Raw genomic sequence first — 6,728 nt, forward strand, 5'->3', positions numbered from 1 at the left:
ATGGTGCTGTATTCCCGAGCTGCTTAAGGATTTAGCTACAAATTGCCAAGAAGGGAGCAAGAGATGTCGGAGACTGCACAGGCTGGCAGTAAGTGTGCTACTGGTCAGGAGCCAAGAGCAGTAAACGTTACAGGTTTAAACAGTCCCCACTGTTTAGAACTGCAAGGAGACGCTGGGAGTCCGGGTCATTGACTCTCTGGCTGCTGCAAGAAGCTGACTTTTGAGAGTAGACTACTAATCTGAGAAATCGTTAAAAGCTGCCCCTGTCACCAAGAGTGGTCAAGAGGCTCCTCTGGAAGTTGTGGGAGGAAAAACTGCTGATGTTCAGGTGGAAAAGATACCACTGATGGGAGGAATTACAGGGAGCGCCCAGAGAAGGAGTAGAGACTCACAGAAGTCATCCTTTCTGTCACCTCAGCTCCAGTTTTTTGTTTGTTTGTTTGTTTTAAGATTTTATTTATTTATTTGACAAAGAGAGACACAGCAAGAGAGGGAGCACAAGCAGGGGGAGTGAGAGAGGGAGAAGCAGGCTCCCCGCAGAGCAAGGAGCCCGATGTGGGACTCAATCCCAGGACACTGGGATCATGACCTGAGCCGAAGACAGACGCTTAACCGACTGAGCCACCCAGACATCCCTCAGCTCCAGTTTCTTAAAGAGCAACTAGCAATGGGACAAAAGGAGGCGTGGGTGGCATGTCTGCTTGCTACTCACGGAACCAGGACAGGCTATGATATTAAAGTATTGTTGGGCAGGGGGTTTGTTCGGGGGAAGACAGGTTCATCACTTATATATAATGGTATCTGCTTGAGCTGGAGATCCAGAAATTCTGGGAGTCGTTTGAAGAACTCTTAGAGCCAGCAGTTAAAATCCAACCATCTGATACTCTGAGAGGAAGGCAGCCTAGACAAGAGAATTACAGATAATTACATTTTAAGAAAGACTTGCATTGTTATAATAATTTATAATCTGGCCATCGCTGATAGAACCCCATCTATGGAACTCTATATGGAGATCAGTGCCAGTAACACATTTTATAGGCAGGGAGATTACAGCATGGACCATGGTAGGAGCCATGTTGCAAATCAGGCTGTGAATCAGTTACAGAGCTAAGAATAGACCCCAGCTGCCATTTAGCAATAGAAAACAATTTCTAACAACATCCTAAAGGCTATTAGGATTTTCTCAGCTTTAGATAAATTCACCCCCAGGAAAGTATCTCACACTTCTAAAGAACTGTAATTTAGTACAGTGACTAGAATTTGATATGTTCCATTGGTTTCCTGGTTAAGGAAAAAAATGAAGAAGTTTAAAATCAGCCTTGAGATTACAATTGTCAAGTAATCTACTGTGTGAATTGCTGTGGAGAGGAAGGTCAGGAGGAGGTCCAGCTGAAGAGATTTTTACGAAGACAAAAAGAAAAGATAGAAATATTTTCACTTTGACCATGGTCTTTGAAAAGTTACAAACATCATTACACAAATTTGCAGTGCATTTTTCCCCCATTAATATCTATTTCCCAAATTTAGAAAACATTTTTGAGGGAGCAGATGAAGTAACAACTTCATCGTAAAATAACTTAGAAATGTACTTTTCCGTGACAGAAATTTGAAGACTCTTACAGCTGAAAGGAGTTTTAGAGTTTATCTCCTCCAACAACTTCTACATGAATCCCTGCTCCCTCTCCCCAAGGTTGTAACTGGATTACATGTCACCAACCCCAGTGGACTGTATTGAGTCTTGACTTCTCAGACACATTTGACATTGTTGATTTCTTGACACTTCTTAAAATACTCTTGTCTCTTGGTTTCTGGTGAGGGATAGGTGTCCCCCAGCTCTGACTGCTTCTCGAATTTCTGTGTGAGGTTATCCTCTTCTGCCCAGGCTGGAAATAGTGCAGCTTCTCAAGACTCGGTCCTCTTCCCTTTTCACTCCAGAGACTGTATCATTCAGCTCCACTGCTATGATTACAATCTTAATAAGCTGATTCATAAATTTTATCCTTAGTCTTGTCTTTTATTTTTAGAACTCCCCTGAGTTCCAGATACATATAAACAAATCCCTGTTCATTATCTCTTCTTTGATCCTATAAAGTCACCTCGAAACCCATGCTCTTCCCGCAATGTCCCCAACCCCAGACACCATCAACAGTCCCTCTCCTGAATCATGAGCACTTCAGAGTCACCCTGAAGCCCTCCCACCTTGAGCCCAGAGCCTACTGATGTACCTCTGAGGCATTTTTCAAATCTATCCTCCTGTCTCCATCTCCGGTGCCACCAGCCTCATCCGAGCAAGCAACACCTCCTTCCTGGATCATTATATTATTCAAAATACCACATCCACCACTTTTGTTTCCTTCCAATGAATTCTTTCCTCAGCATCAGGAGAGTGATCTTTTCAAAATACAAATCTAGTTATAATACTCCCTTTAAGGGAAAAAAAAAAAAAAAGTTAAGAGAGTCCCAGTGTTCTTGGGACAAACAAAACAAAACAAAAACACCAAAAAAAAAACAAAAACCAAAAGTTAAAACACACACAGAATAATTCTTAACATGCCTGCGAGGTCACGCAAAGTCTCACCACTGATTGCATTTCCCACTTAACACTGTGCTCCCCCTCACTCTCCTTGCCCCAATAGTAGCTTCTTCCAACTTCTCGAATGTATCATGCTTGCTCCATCTCAGTTACTTTCCTCTGCTATTTCTTCTGTACTTAGTTAACTCTTTCTTAGCCTTGAGATCACAACTGCCACTTCCTTCCCTGACATCCCAGATTAAGACAGACCCATGAATTATCTGCCCACCCAGCCTCATCTTGCCACTACTGCAGTGTACTCATTACTAGGGTAGTTAGAACATCTGCTCAGTTTGTGCCTGTCTCTTCCACTAGATTTGAGGTGCCATGAGACCAGATAGCTCCTCTCAATTTATTCATCATTTTCTGCTCAGCGCCCACACCGTGTCTGAGGGCAGGCAATAACCATTTGTTGAGTGAATGAAAGAATTCTTTCCTATCCTTGCATATCCCCAGTGAGAAAGAAATCATGGCCTCCTGAGTCAGTTCATTTTTTTTCTTCCCTTTTTGGGAAATTTTGATGGAAAATTCTTCCCTGTATTTAGACTTAATCTATCTCTCAGTCACTAGACAACTTATTTTTGCCTCTGTGAACTACAAAATTTACCCATTACTTTCTCCATGTGATAGTTTTTTAAATAAATGAATTCAAAATCATGATGATTTTACTCTTACTCTCTCATCTTCATCTTTTCCTCCCTGTTTGCCATCCTCTTTATGCTTTTTGATATATAACCACCCTAGTCTCCTACTGAGATGAGTAAGCAAGTAATTTTATTAAACACCCAAGAAATGACTCATTTTTATGTGGACAAGCTTATTTCTATATTCAAAGGTAGATTTATTGACTGGCTTTTTAAGTCCTGTCAATATCAAGAGTGTTTCATAGATTCGAGGATAATTTTGAAGGTAATTGTCATTGTAATATGGATATTTTCAATTTAAATTCAGAAAACTTAGATATATAGATCAAAATGGACCTCTGAAAACACTCCATCAACTGACTATGTCAACATCTATTTAAACTAAAACTATCCACTTTCTATGCTCCAGCAATGAAGAGAGCATTATTGGAAAGCCATGTGTTTTGGCAAAACTCAAGTGTGCTTGTTTTGGCTTATATGTATTTTCTACCACAAAAATAGAGGGTTCTCATTCATTGCCATGCAGCCTGGTTTGATGCCTACTAGAGATCAGAATATCAGTGCTCAGTAAATTTTCGTTCAAGGGGAGAATGCCCAATTTATTGATGAAATGGCATCTAATCACTGGAAAATTTGGCATATTTGTTGAATTGACATAAGAAGCTAAGGACGATCTTCTCACTTCTCACTTACGAGTTTCATTTACAAATGATATATTTTTTAAAGATTGTATTTATTTATTTGACAGAGAGAGACACAGTGAGAGAGGAAACACAAGCAGGGGGAATGGAAGAGGGAGAAGCAGGCTTCCCACTGAGCGGGGAGCCTGATGTGGGGCTCAATCCCAGGACCCTGGGATCATGACCTGAGCTAAAGGCAGATGCGTAACAACTGAGCCACCCAGGCACCCCTACAAATAATATTTAGAAAATAATTGAGAAATAGTCACATTAGTAATGACTTCTATAATTCATATACAAGTTGGTCCTCTGGTAACAATTGAAGAGAATTACATTTCTCAAGTTTAAAAAAAAAAAAAATGGCACTGAAGATGTAACAAACTCTGCCTGAAAAATTCCTTCCTTACACCAAAACTTCTCCTAACTTCTAAAGGCATTTACTCCTTTACATTATAAATTTATTCCCAACATTGATTAGAATTTGGCCAGATCCAGAAATTATGTATTTAGGATTAAATCATTCAAATGGGTCTTCACAAGATCATTCATTTGAATTTCTAAAATAATACCCCAAATCATACACTTGTACAGAAAAATTATAGAAGGAAAAATTAGTTTTGCTGACTCCACTGTCTCTTGACTCTCAAGTCGAAGCCCATTCCTTACCCTGCTCCTCACATATGAGACCACAGAAAAGAATTAGTAGAAAGAAGTAGTAGGAAAGAAATGCTATTTTTGTATGTTTACTGCTTCAATTTAAACTGGACTGAAAAGCATTCTCTGTTTATGAAATGATGGTACTCATGAGGAGAGAAAGGGCTGGAAGAAAGACTTCTGGGTGGGGCTGGGGGAGGAGACCTGAAATAGGGTCTCCTAATTGTGTCTTAAGCATCAACTTCTTAAGAAGATAAAGTTCATTTATTTTAATTTCAAGTTTATATTATTTTAGAATATAATTTCCCCCTATTAATATATTTTATTATTTTCCATAAGCTGTGCATTAGTATTTTCAGGTACTATGAATCCTTTTTAAAAAAATGTATCATTCAACATATTTAAGTTGCTGGTAATATAAGGAAGCTAGATTTAGACTGAACAAGGGTGACTACTTCTAAGGACAGTCAAAGCTGCATCTGCAATGTTCACTGATGTCTGTTTAAAAAAAAAAAAAAGACCCAAAGCCTTTTATTCTTTAGCTTGAACGGTGGTTATCATGGTCCTAATCATAGTGCTTATAATCAAGGCTTTTTTCCTCTCTCTAATTTTCTCTTTCCTTCGGGAAAGCACCCTCACTTCAAGTCAGGTTCATGCCACAATCTCCTCTTTCAGATGCCTTGGTTGGAGGACGTGTCACGTTGTGTTGGAGCTGTTCATCAATCAGCCGTCTCCCGTGTGCTAATCCTCACCCCAGTTAGCTGATTCGGCCCTCCGGATTCTGACCACTGCCATGGTCAATCACACAGCTGCTCTATTCAGCCTCATCATCTCCCTATTCTTACAGATTATTGCCTCATGGCCACCAAGACAAAAAGAAAGAGAAAAGGAACCAAAAGCATCAAAATCATGTGTCCTAAAAGAAACGCTCAACATATTCAGCATTTTTCATTTAATTAATATGATGGAAATACTTGGCAATCATATGCATATGATGATAAGAAATCAGCAGTTGGACATTGCCATGGTGGTAGTGGTTTTTGTCATTTGCTTTGGTTTCCATTCATAACGTCTCCCAATCTGGCCTTTTTATGGTGAGGCCATATCTCTAACCCTCAATAAATCCATTATTTATTTAAACTTTATACTCAGAGCAATGACTTCAGAAACAATCAGTGTCACTTTACTCATAATATGTCCAATGTAGTTTTTTCCTTGCAGGCTGATATTGACTCAATCACTTTGTAAAAATTATTTATCACCTGCCAATTGATTTCTACAGTAACGGGAATCACAGGACATGTTGCTACACATATCAGATTGCAAAGAAACATAATGAGAAATCACTTATTAGAACCATCTTCATTATACTTATTAAATATTTGTTAAACACATTAACATTTGTGACAGCATCAGGAGGAATTGCTCAAGCTTTATACTGAACTGAGCTGGTGGCAATCAATTTTTATCACATAAAATGATGTGAAACAGCATTTTTTGTAAAAGAATGGTAAAGTCTTTTGAAATGAATTTCTATAAAGAATTTCTTTCTTATCTCCTTATATTGATGGAAAGAAATTCAGAGCTAAGTAGAAGTATTTGCTAAATTTTTCTCCTTAGTGATAAAATGCGACCTATAAAGACAATTTTCAAACAAAAACAAAATTTCATTTTCCGTCTCAGCTTCTCAGTGATGCATTTCATAGAATTGCAAATCATGATGAGAAGACTTGGAAAATCCCCTTCCTATAAAGAATATTTAAGTAAAATTATTATAATTTATTCAGAGTGCATCTACTTCATTATTTCTTTACATCTCTTTCTCCTGGAACTCCAGCTCCATGTTTTAAAGTAGCTGGTATGAATATGCAATTTATAGAGCATACTTAATCTGCAAATCACATGCTTTGTTTTCTTTTTTTTTTTTTTAAGCAGATTTAAAATAAGTAGTATAGTCTTACACACTTTTACTCAAGGGGATGAATGGCATACAATTTGAACAGTGAACTTCGTAAGGACGTTAAGAAGGCAGACAACTCCATTTGATCATGTTCCAGATGGTGACATCCCTATGTCTTAGTGCAAAGGAACACATTTGAACCTTCTTAAGGGTAAGTTTTGAGAGTTAACAACATGGGACAATCAACAGGGCGGTCGACAAAGTTTCCTACTGGGAGA

Source organism: Mustela nivalis (genome assembly GCF_964662115.1).
Source record: "Mustela nivalis genome assembly, chromosome: 3".
NCBI classification, from domain to species: domain Eukaryota; kingdom Metazoa; phylum Chordata; class Mammalia; order Carnivora; family Mustelidae; genus Mustela; species Mustela nivalis.